Source organism: Rattus norvegicus, chromosome 18 (genome assembly GCF_021556685.1).
Source record: "Rattus norvegicus strain SHRSP/BbbUtx chromosome 18, alternate assembly SHRSP_T2T, whole genome shotgun sequence".
Taxonomy (NCBI): Eukaryota; Metazoa; Chordata; class Mammalia; order Rodentia; family Muridae; genus Rattus; species Rattus norvegicus.
Window position 1 is genome coordinate 62,103,461 of NC_141551.1, and position 17,603 is coordinate 62,121,063.

The following is a 17,603-nucleotide window of genomic DNA, read 5'->3' on the forward strand; positions in this document are numbered from 1 at the left end:
GCGACTTCTAAGGCCAGAGAGGAATAAAATAGAAAGGTCGAGTCTTAAGAAACTAAAACCAATCAACAACAACCCCCTAAGCCGGCAAACCAAAGGGTGAAGCTGCCATTCACATGTCAGACCTTTTAACCCAACAAATCAATTGTTTATGGCTCTCTGAAATGTTCTAAAGAACAGGTTCTTTTCAAAGTTGGTTCTTTGAGAGTTTCATATGTCGTTTCAGTATGTTGCTTCCCCCCAACTCTTTCCAGGTTCACCCCACCTTCCCTTCCATCGAACTGGTGTCTTTTGTTCTCCCATCAAGGCCAATTTGTGCTCCCCAAATATATATATATATATATATATTTTATTTATTTTTTTTTGATGTATGACTTTCCTCTGGAGCACAGTCGATATACCATCTTCTCCCAGCAGCTAAGTATTGTGAGAATCTCCATGGTTACAGGTGGAGCTCTGTGCCCGAATGCCCTCTCCCGGCTGGGTTTGTTCAGGTTTATACAGGTGATGTTGTGGTGTTGTCACAGCCACTGTGAGTTCCTATGTGCAGCTGTCCTGCTGTGTCCAGAAGACAGTCTTTCCTTGGAGTCACTGCAGCCTCGAGTTTTTAGGATCTTTCCACTCCCGCCCTCCTTGAAATGATCCCTGAGCCTTCGGAGGGAGGAGTGTGGACTGGGCATTCTGCAAGTCTCTTTAAAAAAAAAAGATTTATTTTGTTTATATGGGCACACTGTAGCTATTTTTAGACACCCCAGAAGAGGGCATTGGATCCCATTAGGGATGGTCTTTGAGCTACCATGTGGTTGCTGGGAATTGAACTCAGGACCTCTGGAAGAGCAGTCAGTGCTCTTAACCGCTGAGCCATCTCTCCAGCCCCTCTGCAAGTTTCTTATTCTATGCACCTCAGTCTCTCAGTGTCCATCACCATCTCCTGTAAATAGCATTTTTCTCTCCTGAAGATTGAGAGATACTTTTTTTTTTAGAAATTTACTTATTTATTTCATATATGTGGGTACAGAACAGGGCATCAGATCCCTTTACAGATGGTTGTGAGCCACCATGTGGTTGCTGGGAATTGAACTCAGGACCTCTGGAAGGGCAGTCAGTGCTCTTAACCACTGAGTCATCTCTCCAGCCCCGAGAGATACTTTAATCTATGGGCATCATGACATGCCATTAGAAGTGAGTCTTACATGGTGCCCATTTAGAAGAATAGTACATTTCTTTTGAAAATTCTTTAGTGTGTGTGTGTGTGTGTGTGTGTGTGTGTGTGTGTGTGTGTGTTGTATGTGAGAGTGTGGGCATATATGTACCACACTTTGTATATATCTGTCAGATATGTGAGAATTGGTTCTTTCCTTCTACCATAGGACCTGGGGGGTTGAACTCAGGTCATCAAGGCTGCATGGTAGGCTGGGCCACCCCACTGGTTCATAGCTAGCCTTCCTAAAGATTTTATTAATATGTCTACTTATATACCTCAATGATAAATTTCACCATGACTGAATTGAAGATTCCAGGTTTTGTAGCAGTTTCCTTTTGCACATGCTGAAGGTGCACGAGGTGAAGGAGAATTCAAGGGAATGCCGCCGAGGAAAGTAGACGCTGCCATTCCTGACATAAACCAGACCAAACACATCAGCTGTCACAGGAAAGTACATACACACAGCCTTCTCAAGAAGAAACTTGGACTTCCAGCAAGGTGACAGTCTTGCTACACGTAGAGGTGGATCGTCTTAGAGCTATGGAAATGAACCCAAAAGACAGGAATTACTAAGGAACAGAGGAAAATGAAAAATCAAAAGTGTAGCCAAGAGAAACCAAAACCCACAGAGGATGTCCAGGGGTCATCAGGGCCTATGACACAGAGCAGCTTGGACTGAAGAGATGCGAATGAATGAGCGCCTAGCTTGGCATGCTGCCCTGGCTGTGAGGAGAGAAGCAATCTGCCCACTTTCTCTAAGCAAGCTTGTGGAAAATCTGCTTCTTATCCAGGGCATGGAAAGAGGTAGGCATGGGGAGTCAGCCACGAGAAATTTGATTCCCTCTTGAGTTTAGAAACAAAATGTTTCCTCATAAATCCACATATGGGAGATTGTAGAATAAATAACCAGACATTGTTGAAGAAAAAAAAAATGCACCATTTTGTCATGGCTGTTTTGAGACAGGATCATACCGTGCAGCTCTGTGGGGCTGGTCTAGAACTCACTGCATAGAGCAGGCTGGGCTCAAAAGTGGTTACACCATGCCTAATTTTTAATTTTTCTATGGGGAATACATTTACCAGTAACTTATGTTATACTTTATACATATAACATTATCCCTTGTCACTTAAAAATAAAGATAGCTCAAGAGGAAGAAATCAGCCAAAATAATGAATTTATGTTAAGTCCTTCCGAATTGGAACGATTTGACAAAAAGAATAGTTTTCAAGTGAGGCGAAAGACATGAAAAAGAATAGGGTTGAAAATGAAGTTCTGTCAATGAAAAATAAAATCACCGAAGTTAATATTCATTGAACAAGTTCATACCAAGACCATGTGGGCAAACAATTTTTTAAAATGACTAATATATTTGAAGAAACTATTGAATGTACAACAGGGGTAGAGAGGGGTTGGCTGAACAGATGTGGGCATGGGGGGGCAGAAGGTGTCTGTGCTGGTGGGGCTGGAAGATGACTTAGTAGATAAAACACTGGCTGCTGTCTCAGAGATCGGGGTTCAAAGCCGAGCACCCACATGGCAGCTAACTGCTCCCCGTGTCTCCAGTTTCAGGGATCAAACACCCTCTTCTGACCTCCTCAGGCACCAGGCACACATACCACACATGGTACACAGATACACATACATGCAGGCAAAGCATCCAAAGATAAATTAAATTAATAATAATTAAAAATGCGAGTTACTTTCAGTTGATACTTTGTAATTGTTTTTGTCCTGCAGGATACTTATGTAATACATTATGTAAAAGTAGGCATTATGTTTTTCACATTTTTAAAAGTTTTTGGAAAGACTTTTTATTGGTTCTTTGTGAGTTTCTCATCATGCACCTCAATCCCACTCATTTCCTCCTCTTCTCATAACCACCCTCCACCCTGGCAACCCGAGACACAACAGAGAGAAGACTCTCACTGTGGAAGCTGTAGTGTGTCACAGTGTGTCCCACAGTATACCCTTTTGTACACACTTCTTTGATTGAAATGCTCATTTCCACGACTCACTGGCTTGGTACTAGGTCGGGCAGGCTCACCCACAACTTACAACCAGGGCCAGCTCTACCGTGCTGCCCAGGTGAGGTGCAGGGACTGTTCTCCCAAGTATGGCAGCTGGTGAGGGGTATGGCCGGTTCTCCCATTCTCATGACCCCAGGGCCAGCTCTCCTGTCTGCCATAGATGACAAGGAATGAGAGATGGGAAAAGGGCATCTTCTTTCCCTCTTCTGTGCCACCTCCCAGTAGACAAGAGGCAAAGCCGACTCTCTCATACTTATGCCTTCAGCACAGGCTAACATGCAACCCCCATATCCAGGGCCAGCAAGGTGCAGGGCTCTCTCCTACATGCTGCAGCAGGTGAGGGGCAGGGCCATCTCTCCCACCTGCTGTAGGTGACAAGGGATGAGGGGAGGGGGAGGGCACCTCTCCCTTGCCCATCTTGCCACTTGGCAGACAAAAGGCAGGGCCAGCTCTCCGACACTCACACTCTTGGGGACAGCTCACCCACAACCCTCCTGCCCTATCCAGTGCTAGCTCTACTGTGCTGCCCAGGTGAGGTGCAGGACCCACTCTCTGGGGAGCTGCAGCAGGTGAGGCACAGGACCAGATCTCCCACTGTGATGATCTCTAGGCCAGCTGACCTGCCTGCTGTAGGTGGCAAGGGGTGAGACTGTGTGGGGGTTCATCTCTCCTTTGCCCGTGTCCCTGCACAGCAGATAGGTGGCAGCAGCAGCTCTCCCAGGCTCATGCCCTCAGGGCCAGATTGCCTATGATCTTGCTACCAGGGTCAGCACTGCTCTGCTGCCCAGGTGAGATGTAGTCCTGCCCTCTCAAGTGCTGAAGGCAGTGAAGGGAAGGGCCAGCTCTCCTATGCTCACTGTCCTTGGGGCCAGCTCACCCTCAACTCCCAGTGTGTGTGGCTGCTCCCCTGAGTTGAGTACTCCAGCTGGCTAGGGGTAGGGATAAGCTCTTCTGCTCTTCTGCTCCTAGGGCTAGCTCTCCCATGATGCCCATGTGAGGGGTGGGGCCAGTTCTGCACAGCCCTCAGACATTAATGTGTACCTGGGTGGCAGCCCAGACTAGGAACATTGCCCTAGACTTTGGTGGTAACAGTGCCCTGCTCCTATAGGGGACTTGGACTCAGATCTGGCCCCCATTGGCTGCAAAGGCCAGGGACCCTACTGTGGTCCCAGATGGGATCACTGGCTACTCATACCAGGCTGTTCCTTACTATCCTCAGGTCTCCAGATCTGCCTCTCTTTGTTGTGCCCACGTCCTTCTGTTTCTCTTTCTCTTCTATTTCTCCACCTCTTACTCACTGGCACCCGAGGTCTCAGAGTGTCTGGGGTCCTCTCAGGAGTGGTCTCAGGGGTGCTCTGCCCCTTAGTGCATTATGGGACCAAGCAGGGTCATCTTGGGCATAGTCTGCCCCTGTAGATCTGTGCAGCGCTGGACTGGTGGTCATATCAGGTTGGCTCCCTAACAGCCTGACTGGTGCCTCATGACACCTGACTGGTGACCATCTCAAGGTCTCTTTTATTCAGGGGATATTTGGCTGCAAATCATTTAGATGTTTGAAGGTCAGAATGTTGAGTACAGGCATAGCCTCTCTCCTCTCTGCCACCTACTGACCCTGCAGCCATACCTGCAATGCCTCCAAGGACTGGGATTTTCACATTTTTTATTATCATGAACAGAGCAGAGGAGGAATAATAATTAGAAATTAGGTAAAACATTAGTTAGAATTAATTAGAAGAAACAAATGACAAAAAGTTGAAAACCTTTTCTTACGGTAAATGTGACATTTAGCCTTCAGGATATGCAGATTAATGCCTTCCCAGAAATAGTTATGGCCATGCTGAAATGAGTGTCCTGGATATTTATTGTAATTGAGTCCACGCTAATTGAAAAAGCAAACACTGGGGGTAGCAAGATGGCTCAGTGGGTAAAGGCACTTGCCACCAAGCTGGGTGTCCTAAGTTCGATCCCCAAGACCCACATGGTGGAAGGAGAGAACTGACTCTTGCATGTTGTCTTCTGACATCTGCATGCACATGTGAACACACACACACACACACACACACACACACACACATACACACACACAGAGACAGACAGACAGACACAGGCACAGACACAAGAGACAGAGACAGAGAGAGACAGACACAGACAGAGACAAACACAGACAGAGACAGACAGAGACAGAGAGAGACAGAGAGACAGAGACAGTCAGAGAGACAGAGACAGAGAGAGACAGAGACAGAGAGAGACAGACACAGAGACAGACAGAGACAGAGAGAGACAGAGAGACAGAGACAGTCAGAGAGACAGAGACAGACAGAGAGAGACAGAGACAGAGAGACAGAGACAGAGAGACAGAGACAGAGAGACAGAGACAGTCAGAGAGACAGAGACAGAGAGAGACAGAGACAGACAGAGAGAGACAAAGAGAGACAGAGAGAGACACAGAGAGAGACAGAGAGAGACAGAGGAAGAGAGATGGAGAGAGACAGAGAGACAGAGACAGAGGAAGAAAGATGGAGAGAAAGAGAGAGGGAGAGAGAGACAGAGAAAACAGATGGAGAGAGAGAGAGAGAATATTTTGAAGTACTTATTGGATAGTAGTTACTGAGATGTCAGTCATGGATCTTTCTCTCTCACTAGGGGTGAACACAACCATTAGAGGTAGGCTTAAAGCCCCACAAGTAAACATTTTAATTTCGAGAGTGGAAGTTATTAAATGGAAGATGCGCCTTTTAAAAACGAGTTAGGGCACCACTGACCAAATTAGAAACTGCACATGGTTCCTCTGTGTGAGCCGAAGCCATTCTAACGTGGGATGCGTGCTCTCAGAAGAGTGGCACATCGCAACGGACCTTCTGCTAATCTATTCGACTACTGAGTTTCATAAAAACATGGAACAAGTCCACTAAGTATTAACTTTGAGCCTCTTTCTTACTATTTCTTGGTGATTAAGCATTGCAATGGTCAAGTACATGCGTGAGAAACTGCAGTCATAAATGTCGGGGAGAGTGTGTAATCACAGTCAGTAACACACATTTGAAAGGTCATTCATAGCTTGCCTAGAAAACAAGAAAGACAGATTATCCTGTCGGGCTTCCCTCAGCTGAACCGAGTTAAAACTATCATTTAAGTTCAGCATGGAAAGGAACCATTTCAGAAGCACAAAGCTGTGAGAGAGAGAGAGAGACAGAGAGAGACAGAGACAGAGAGACAGAGAGAGAGACAGAGACAGAGAGACAGAGACAGAGAGAGACAGAGACAGAGAGACAGAGAGAGACAGAGACAGAGAGAGAGGCAGAGAGAGAGACAGAGAGAGACACAGAGAGAGAGAGACAGAGAGACAGACAGAGACAGACAGAGACAGAGATAGACAGAGGGACAGAGAGACAGAGACAGTTGTGTGACATTTCTGAGAGGCAAATTGTTCTATTCAATGTGTACTGATTGGTTAAGCCTCCCCTCCATGGAGACCATGGCTCACCTTCCCTTTGCTGGGCTCCTTGCTTTCACCTGTAACGGCTCCCACACCTCGGTGCCCTCCCTCTGACCGTGCTAGCACCACTGGTTTCACACTTGTGTTTGCCTGTTTTCTCTGGACTTGAAACTGCAGAGCTTGGTTTCCAGGTGGATTGACACCTGTGACTTCTTAGCTTAGTGCATTTGAGGATGTAGATTCAGCATCTCCTGACGCTTCAAAGAGAAGTGTTAAAGCAGGGAATCAAGATACCTAAAGCATTGAGTTTACAAGCGATTCTTCCTCTGGTCTTTAAACTTTACTTAACCCTGTCTGGGCATGGTGGTGCTCACTTTTCATCTCAGCACTTGGGAAGTAGATGGAACTCTATGAGTTTTCAGCCAGCCGAAGCTATTAGTAATACCTCGTCTTAAACCAGCTCACTACACTCCCCCCAAACCTTATCCTTAACTTTGAGCTCATAATACTACGACATTTACTAATGAAACATAGGCATCTAATGCTGGCAATTTGCATCAAATCTTAATTTTTAAATTGCTCGCTCTCTCTCTCTCTCTCTCTCTCTCTCTCTCTCTCTCTCTCTGTGTGTGTGTGTGTGTGTGTGTGTGTAGGTGTGTAGGTCAGAGGCCAACTTGCAGGAATCTGTTCGCTCCTACCATGTAGGTCCCTCCCTAGGATCAAATCCAGGCCATGAGGCTTGGCAGCAAGCCCTGCTGAGCCACCTCAACTGGCCAGAACCTTAAAGTTTTGATGCCCTTTATGTCAGTAATTTTAAAAACTGACTTTAATGAAAATGTGAAATACAGAATAGCATATGTTAGTAAGTTCATTTCATTCTTAAATCTGAAGATGTAAGTTATATACAGTTTAAAACACTGCTTGTTTTTATACATGGTGATGTTTGGAGGAAAGTACAATTATGCATTGAATTACTTGTTTTTTATTTCATTCCCCCTTTGACTCTCTCCTTTGAGACAAGGTCTCATGTGGACTAAGGTGGGGGAGGCTGGCCTTGAACTCCTGATCCTGCTTAGCTCCATCTCCCAAGTGCTGGGGTCACAGGGGTGCACCATGCACACTGCCTGGATGGTCTTCTTATTTTAGTGGCAGTAATACATATTCACTGAGAAAATTAGAAAATAATTATAAGAGTGGAAAGTTGTGTTGGTGCAAGTGAAGCAAGACCTGCGACAAGGCTGGCCAGGGTGACCGCACCTTTGAGCACTGGGAGATGGGGAGTGGGCAGGCAAGACTCTGTGAGTTCTAGGCCAGTCAGGGATGCACAGTGAGACCCTGCTCCACCCCCCCAATATTACAGGGATGGCTGAGTATTTTGTATACAGCAAGAAATATTTTTTCAAGGAACCAATCAATAAATGATTGGTTGATGATTAGGTTGATGAGGAGAACTCATTTGTTATGTTTTTGCTGGGGATTGAAGGTAGAGCTTTGTACATGTTGGGTAAGTGCTCTGCCAATGAATTCCAGTCACAACCCTTTAAAAATGCTTCTCAAAGAAAAGGCCGCCCAGAGATGTCCCCACCTAGAGATCCATCTCATCTGCAGACACCAAACCCTGACACTATTGCTGATGCCAAGCACTTGCTGACAGGGGTCTGTTACGGCTGTTCCCTGAGAGGTTCTATCAGCACCTGACCAATACAGATGCAGATACTCACAGACAACCATTGGACTGAACCCAGGGACCCCAAGGGAAAAGCTAGAGGAAGGACTGAAGGAGCTGAAGGGGACTGCAACCCCATAGGAAGAACAGTATCAATTAATGGACCACTCAGAGCTCCCAGAGACTAAACCACCAACCAAAGAGTATATACATGGAGGGATCCATGGCTCCAGATACATATGTAGTAGAGGATAGCCATAGATATCATCAATGGGAGGGGAGTTCCTTGGTCCTGTAGAAGCTTGATGCCCCAGCGTAGGGGGGATGCTAGAGTGGTGAGGTGGGAGTGGGTGAGTGGGTGGAGGAGCACCCTCATAGAGGCAAAGAGGAAGTGGGAGAGGAGGGAGGTAGCCAGGAAGGGGGATAAAATTTGAAATATAAATGAATAAAATGATTAATAATAATAAAATGCTTCTTAATAGCACATATTCACTATACTTAATAATGACACTCATTTAGAACAAATTGATACATTCACATAATGTATTTCAGCCATTCCTTTTTACCCTTTCCTGTCCCCTCCCACTACCATCAACCTCATTCATTTTTGCAACCAGCCCCTCTTCTCCTTTTGCGTCTTTTTTTCTGGTGACCCAATGAGTCAGGGGATGACACTCCACAAGCCTCTTGTTCCTCCAACACAATATTGACCTGCTCCGTCTTGCACAGACATTGTGCAGACAGCCAGAGCTGCTGTGAGTTGGAGCACAGTGGCAGTCCTTCCCATGGGCCAGCCAGTGTTCCATATGTCACCCTCCATTCCTCTAACTCTTGCCTTTTTCTCTGCCCCTTATTCCTCGGTGTTCCCTGAGCTGCAGAGGCATGATATAGATGCCCAGAACACAACAGTCACTAATTCTCGTCACTTTGACTAGTAATGAGTCTTTGTTATTGCCATGACCACTACCAAAAGAAGCTTCTCTGACCAGTGCCAGTGGATGGCACAGCCTTGGTTTGATGTCTTTGAGATAGTGTCTTGTTTTGTAGCTAGGCCTGTTAGACTAGCTGACCTCACCATGTGAGCGATGGTGTTCTGTCAGCTTCTGAGATGCTGGGACTGTAGACATGCATCACCGTGGTCTTCAGGAGTTGTCTTAGGGTTACTATTGCTGCCATGAAATATGATAACCAAAAGCAAGTGGGGGAGGAAAGGGTTTATACACCTTACACTTCCATATCACTGTTCATCATCAAAGGGAGTCATGACAGGAACTCAAACGGGGCTGGAACCTGGGGCAAGAGCTGATGCAGAGGCCATGGAAGGGTGCTGCTTACTGGCTTGCTCCTCATGGCTTGCTTTTAGTCTGCTTTCTTATAGAACCCAGGACCTCCGGCCCAGAGATAGAACCAACTACAGTGGGCTGGACCCTCCTCCATCAATAGCTAATTAAGAAAATGCCACATAGCTGGATCTTCTGGCAGCTTTTTCTTAATCAAGTTTCTCTCCTTTCAGATAACTCTAGTTCAAGTCAAGTTGAGTGAGACTAGCCGTTGCAGGAGTCATTGTTTTAATAAGCTCTAGATGGACTAGATTTGGTATGTTTCAGCACAAATGAACACTTGGTATTTCTTCCAACAGTTAATGCCCTTTCGAGCTCCTTCCATGAAGACACTGGTGATGTATAAGCCTCTCCACAAAATAGAAGAGTCTCTCATGAGTGAGGAAATGAATTTTTCATACCGCACAGAACTTTATATGTAACAATTTTATGCTAGAGGGGAGTTAAATTGGATGGTGTGGGGACAAGTATCATTTTGCTTTGTCTCTACATTTTAAAGAACTTCTATACAACTCCTGGATTGCCTATAAAGCATCTCAAGACATTCATCACTTACTGTGCCGCGGGTATTAAACTTGGCATGACCAATGGTCAGAAACTTAATGTCACTTTGGGCTCCCAGCAGCAGGTGGGAGGTGCTTCTCAGTCACCAGATGGGGGTCCAGGAATCAGCAGTAGCAGCAGGAAGGCAATGGAAACCAGAGGTAATCAGACATTGGTGAGAACTACAAGGGAGAGAACTCACTCCTGGGAACGTGTTCAAATAAGGCCTGGAGTTCTCATCACTCCTACATTGTGTCTAAGGAAAAATTTATTGGCGTTGAGTAAGAAGGACAGACAGGAGACAGCAGGGTGTTGATCAAAATAAATTCCTTTTGGGATAGATAAGGTCAGACATGAGACCAGGGAGAAGAACAACAAGAATATTTCCTTAGTAGAAGATTCTAGAAGGAATGTAATGCTAACAGAAAGAGCTGGATAGCTAATGGTTGAACTTACAGGGTCTCAGAGTTGACTGTGGAACCATTAGGGGAGAAGTCAAAGATGGGGCTTTTGACACCGGGTGGTCACTGTGAGCAACTTCAATATAGATGACAGTGCTAGAGCCGGTGATGAAGGGCTGGTTGGGGATCTTACCAGGAGAGCAGGGAAATGGAGGCATAACTAGTGCTGTCTTTACTTCCAAACCTCAGCCAATGGATGTAGATTGTTCCCTTCAAGGGGGGCGGAGCACAGTTCTCTTCTCCCTCCCCCTCCTCCAACCCTTCCTGCTTTTTCTGTTCTCCTCCTCCCGCTCTTCCTTTTCCACCTCATTGTTATCTTCTTTTCTGAGACTGGGTCTCATGTGGTCCTGGTTGACCTTGACCTTGCTATTAACAGAGTCCAGCTTTGAGTTCATGATCCACATTCCAAGTGCTGGTATTCCAGGCACATATCAGAGTCACTTCCTCTCCTGCTTTCCCCCCTCCTCCTCCCCCTCTCCCTCCCCTTCTTTTCTCCCTTCCTCCCTCTTCCTCTCTCCCTCTCTCCCCCTGCTTCTCTCTCTCCATCCCTCCCCTCCCCTTCCTCCCCCTCTCTCTCCTCCTTTCTCCTCCACGTGCTCCACCATCTGAGTAGCTCCACTTCTTTACTTCTTCCCTTCTTGCCTTCATTGCTTCTTGGCTTCTTCCACAAGCCAGCAAATCTCTTAAAAGAGTTTTATTGGAGGGTTCAGAGGTTGGAGGGACAAATCCAGGGGTGATTGTCTCTGCTCCCACAAGTGGACAGCAGGGAATTGGACAAAGGGCAAGGCTTATATAGGATTTCTTAAGGGGGGGAGTTCAGGGCAGAGATTTCTAGAGTGAGGATTGGTGGGATTTTAAGTCCTGAGCTTGGGGAGCTCAGGGATTGGATTGGTGGGGTTTTGTGCTCAGGATTTTTTTCCTGTGGGAATCTGAGGGATTGGTGGATTTTCCTCAAGGATTGGTGTGTTTTTTCCCCACCCCCACCCTTTTTGTGCATCTGGCCCATGGGTTAAGATGAGAAGACCTTTCTAGCTGCAGGCTGCTTTGACTGAGGCACCATCACTGCTGAGCTGCCTGGGGTGGCTGGAGAGGAGGTGTTGACACTGTAGACAAGCTCCTTATGGGACAGCTCCTACGGTGGTATTTCCTGAAGGCCATAGGCTGAGGCAGGAAAGAAGGCGCTGCCACTGTGGACAACTCCTGTGACAGTACCTCATGACAGTCTGCAGGCTGAGGTGGGAAAGGAAGCACGGCCACCATGGACAGCTCCTGTGGCAGTATTGGGTTGGAAGGAGGGGTTGCCACGTAGATCTTGTGGGGCGCTGCTCAGGGACTACAGAATCTTTTTCTTTTCTTTTTTTTTCCATTCCATCCACTGTTTATGTTTTTCTAGATTTTATGAATGGATTTTTTTCTATCTCTTTTAAGAACGTCGAGAGTATCATAATAGGCTTTTTTAAAGTCCTTGTCTTGTGTTTTAGCTATACCGTATTTCTCAGTGTCACTGTAGTAGAGTTGTTAGGCTTTAGTGGAGACATATTATCCTGACTGTTACTGATTATATTTTTTTCTTTTTCTTTTTCTTTTTTTTTTTTTTTCGGAGCTGGGGACCGAACCCAGGGCCTTGTGCTTGCTAGGCAAGCGCTCTACCGCTGAGCTAAATCTCCAACCCCTTATATTTTTTTCTTAAGTGAGGAATTTTACTAAAAACAAAACAAAACTAAAACAAGACTGAACAGAAGTTTTCGTCATGGAGGAGGCCTGGGGCCAGGTTGCCCTCCATCAGCTGCTAAATGTTCTGCTGCTACACAAAGGGGTTGGGGATGGCCTCCATGCTGTCAGACAGGCAGATGAACAGCATTGAGGTGCCATGGCTCCATCTGCTGTGTGCCCTCTATCAGCTTGTACTGGTCGTTGGGGTCTTGCACGAGCTCAGTGGTTCCGTCCAGTGCCAGGTTGCTCAGTGGGTCAAACTCTCTCAGGATCCCTCTGGGTTCCCAGTCATCCTAGAACTTCATGTGGATGGTCTTGTCAATATACTTAGACAGGTCCAAGATGCTTTCTTTCTTTCTTCTTCTTCTCTTTGTCCATCATCTTGCCATAGCCTATCGATTATATTTTTACATCGGTAGCTAGGTATCTGGGTTTGGGATGGTTGTAATTCTAGCTGCTGATACCTGCTCTTGTGTTGGGTAGGTGCTCCATTCCTTGGTCTTGGTTGCTGCTTCTGGTTCTTAGGAGAGTGTGATGCCGTGGGTTGCCTGATTAGGAATGCTTCTGAGATCCTGCCATGTGTAGCCTTTGGGGGTCCTGGGTAGAAAGTGTTTCTAGGTATTGGGAGCTGACACAAAGGACTGGGGATGGCTTGAAGGTGTGTGTGAGGGGGTCCACAGGAAGGAAGAAAGCTGGGTCTGTTACCAGGATCTGCTTAATTCCCTGGGAATGGGGGCCGAGAGAAAGAAGAGGCCAAGGTAGGGGAGGGGGTTGGAATTGAGGGACAGGAAGGAGAAATAAGATCTCCTACCTGATTCCTTGGTTAGTGTGGCTGGCAGGTTTCCAGCGAGTGCCTGCAGGAATTGGCAGCAGACACAGAGGGATGGGGTAATGGTGGAGTTCTGTAGGAAAAGTTCTGCTTGATCTGACAATAGGACCAGTGAAGGAGAGAAGGCTACAGCAGATGGCCTGCTACAGAGCTAGGGGTAAGACTGAGGGATTGGAATTGGAGGACTGGAGAGAGTGAAGATCATCTACCTGATTTTCTGGCCAACATGAACAGAGGGTTTCCAGGGAGTGCCTATGGGTTATATGTGGTGAGCAAATGTGTGTGTGTGTGTGTGTGCTGTTTGTGAGTGTGTGTATTTGCCCGTGTCTGCATGTGTGGAGGCTAGACGATGGTGTTGAATATCTTCCTCCATTGCTCTATCTCTATCTCCATCCATCCATCCATCCATCCATCCATCCATCCATCCATCCATCTGAGATGGTTTCTCACTGAACATGGACCTTGCTGTTTTGACTATATTGAGGGAGCACCAATCCCCCAAAAGCTGCATTTCCATCTTGTTCCAGCATTGGGATTATAGACATATCTGGCTTTAAAACAAGTAATTAACAATTGAAAGTATTATTACATTATTTCCCCTCTTTCACTTTTTCTTTCTTCCTTCCTTCCTTCCTTTCTTTCTTTCTTTCTTTCTTTCTTTCTTTCTTTCTCTTGTTCTTTCTTTCTTTCTCTTGTTCTTTCTTTCTTTCTTTCTTTCTTTCTTTCTTTCTTTCTTTCTTTCTTTCTTTCTTTCTCTCTCTCTCTCTTTCTTTCTTTCTTTCTTCCAAACCCTTCCAAGCATAACCCTACTCCCTCTCTTTAAAATTCAAGGCCTCTTTTTTTCCTTTAATTGTTTCTATATAATTTATTCTGTGTCCTCAATGCCTCTCAACTTCATGACATCTTCTTTTAATTATTACTGTTAAATGTATAATACATCGTTTCCCACATATTATCATTGTCACTCATCACACACACACACACACACACACACACACACACACACACACACACGACCTAATGAGTCCATGTAGGTGCTATGGAGATGGACATTTGAAGCAAGAATTGATTGGGATTAAAACCAGAGATCAGAGATCGGTAACTAGCATCGTAGGGAACCTGCCAGTGACTGAGTAAACACGGAAGAAGCTGACGTTTCAGGAGAAAGAAGTCAGCTATTCAGTAATTGTGCCTGCTCATCGTCTCTAGCCCGTACACGCGTATTTTAGCACAGCTTAGCTTATTCAGATACTTTCCCGGCCCACAGGGCTGTTCTTTTCTTCCAGTTAGTTACATTTACCTTATCATTTATTAATTTTTTCAACAGCTGTTCTTTCAGTCAAAGGAAAACACAGCTTTTGAATGCCTTTATCCCCGTTCCCCAAGTCCCAATCTAATTAATAAGCAAACATAAGAAGTGAAAGGCCTATAGCTCATTTCCATGCCTTTGCACCGATTGTGTACATAAATGAATATCAATGGGGTGGGCAGAACTGGGCTCATTGCACCGAGTTAATACATGATGATTTATGGCTGGGCAGAGGCAGAAAACAAATGACTCAGCCCTGAGGAGAGGAGGAAGGAGTGATTTTCAAACACCATAACAACACTGCAATCTATGGCATGTATAGGAAAGTCCTGTTTCAACATCGATTGTATTTTAGAGCAGCGGTGCTAACCCGTTTCCCCCTAATTAAACAGGCATTTACTCTTACTCTTCCCGCCCACTGATACCTGGGTGTTCTATCATCAGCATCATTGATCTGAACAGTTCTTTCCCTTTCATTGTTTTAAACGTTGGAACTGATACTGTTCATGTATTCTTCGTATTTCAGGTTTACTGAGGCGCGTTGATAAATAACTGCACACCAGATGCACCTCAGTCTGTCAGATATTGGTGCAGGTATTGGTGAGTCTTTGTACCTGCATATACCCCTTCACCATGAAGTAGAACTTACACTTATCACTGCCCACACTTTTCTTGTGCTCTCTTCCCTACCTTCTCCCTCCCTCCATTCCTTCCTGGGGATTCGACTTAGGGCATTGTCTTAATTAGGGTTTTACTGCCGTGAACAGATACCGTGACTAAGACAACTCTTACAAGGACAACATTTAATTGGGGCTGGCTTACAGGTTCAGAGGTTCAGTCCATTATCATCAAGGCAGAAACATGGCAGCATCCAGGCAGGCATGGTGCAGGAGATGCTGAGAGTTCTACATCTTGTTCTGAAGGCAAACAGGAAAAGATTGGCTTCCTTGCAATTAGGGTGAAGGTCTTATATCCCACACCCACAGTGACACGCCTATTCCTACAAGGTCACACCCACTCCAATAAGGCCACACTTCCTAATAGTGCCATTTCCTGGGACAAGCATATACAAACCATTACAGGCATGCAAGCAAGAAACACTCGTCTACAGACCCAGATTTCCCCACCCATATCCCACAATTTTCTATTTTATTTTATTTTACTTGATAGTGAAGATCATATTAGTCTGGTAAGTAAATATTATAAAGAAAATAAACAAAAGTTTGGCAAAATTTCCCCCTCTATTTTCAGTGCTTGGGAAAAAACAAACACAGTAAAACCCAAAATGCATCCCAGTGGTCTGCAGCTTTGGTGACTAAGCCTAGTTCCTTAATAACCCATGCAGAATAACCTCAAGACCAGCTCATATCCCTCCCACAATGCCCCTGTCTGTCAGTCCTCATAACTCCCCAAGTCAAGGTTTGCTTAACAAGCACGGTGTGGAACCTAGGCACAACCCAACCCTACAGTGTCTCTTCCAATTCAACCAGTGAGGCCTCGACTGGACCCTCTGAATCTCTGAGCAGATTCTTGATGCTTGAGCTTCTTAATTTCAATCATGGTTTCAAAAGTCACCTGTTCATGTTTGGATCTGACTGGTGATTAATTCCCCAGTGAATGCCGATCGGGGTACAGGACTGCGGGGCTGCTCGTCTTTGACATCTCTATGGAGAGTAATAAAGACTCGAGCAACTGAGAACCGTCCCTTGTGCCATGCTGCCTCTAAGAGCCACATCGGTTTCCTTTAATTCTGCTTCTCGATCTGCTTTAAGTAATGGGATGCTTGGAAGTCTGGCTAGAAGCCAGACATATTGGGGCCGGGAGATGGACAAAAGAACCTTTACATCTAAAATAGGCATATTTATTTTGATACTTAAATAGTTTACATGAATTATCTTCTTGGCCTTTTAGGAAATTTTGTCAATGGAATGAATGAATGAACGAATAACCCTCAGAGCCACCCAAATCTTAGCAATCGTAGCTTTAGCTAAACGTTTGACCTGTTCACCTAGTGAGATATTTGTAGCCATTATTCAAGAATGTTGGATGAAGCTTGAAAATGTTTGGGTCTGAAAAAGTATCATTTCAATTATGTAGACATGTGTTAAGTCATGCTATTTATTTATGTGCACTTGTAGAGGAAGATATAGAAAAAGACTGTTAGTAACACCCAACTGGCATGATGTTATTGATCTCAGGGGGTTCTAACTTTTAATACATGTATAGCTCTTGCAACACACACACACATGAATACATGAATAGTGGTAAAATATTACATGTTTTTCAAATTTTAGATTTTCCGGAATTTCTTATATTGAATAAAGATATTATCTCAAAGGGAAGCAGAGCTTGTTAGCTACAGAAATTGTGTCAGAAGCACTGGGGATGAGTCTACAGGTGGCTCAGAGAATAGTGGGGAATTACGTGCCGGCCTAGTAACCTGACTTCCCTCCTAGAATTCACAGATGTCAAGAGAGAACTAATTCTTTTTTTTTCCATCTTTATTAACTTGAGTATTTCTTATTTACATTTCGATTGTTATTCCCCTTCCTGGTTTCTGGACCAACATCCCCCTAGCCCCTCCCCCTCTCCTCCTCTATGGGTGTTCCCCTCCCCATCCTCCCCCATTACTGCCCTCCCCCCAACAATCACGTTCACTGGGGGTTCAGTCTTGGCAGAACCCAGGGCTTCCCCTTCCACTGGTGCTCTTACTAGGATATTCATTGTTACCTATGAGGTCAGAGTCCAGGGTCAGTCCATGTATAGTCTTTGGGTAGTGGCTTAGTCCCTGGAAGCTCTGGTTGCTTGGCATTGTTGTTCATATGGGGTCTCAAGCCCCTTCAAGCTCTTCCAGTTCTTTCTCTGATTCCTTCAACGGGGGTGCTATTCTCGGTTCAGTGGTTTGCTGCTGGCATTCGCCTCTGTATTTGCTGTATTCTGGCTGTGTCTCTCAGGAGCAATCTACATCCGGCTCCTGTTGGCCTGCACTTCTTTGCTTCATCCATCTTATCTATTTGGTGGCCGTATATGTATGGGCCACATGTGGGGCAGGCTCTGAATGGGTGAGAGAACTAATT

The 17,603-nt window shown here is 45.5% G+C and overlaps 1 long non-coding RNA gene and 2 pseudogenes across 1 annotated transcript in view; all 3 read right to left on the minus strand.

Moving 5' to 3' along the window:
- Positions 1-363: 363 nt before the first annotated feature.
- LOC147999851 (uncharacterized) overlaps positions 364-17,603 on the minus strand; it is a 41,009-nt gene continuing 23,769 nt past the window's right edge. Inside the window, exons 2-3 of the long non-coding RNA XR_015642630.1 lie at positions 15,349-15,443; positions 364-1,739 (exon numbers count right to left, since the gene is read on the minus strand). This is a non-coding gene — a long non-coding RNA (uncharacterized LOC147999851). The remainder of the gene's footprint in view (positions 1,740-15,348; positions 15,444-17,603) is intronic.
- On the minus strand, positions 4,755-4,875 carry LOC120098399 (small nucleolar RNA SNORA17; annotated as a pseudogene).
- Lsm7-ps1 (LSM7 homolog, U6 small nuclear RNA and mRNA degradation associated, pseudogene 1) lies at positions 12,465-15,161 on the minus strand (annotated as a pseudogene).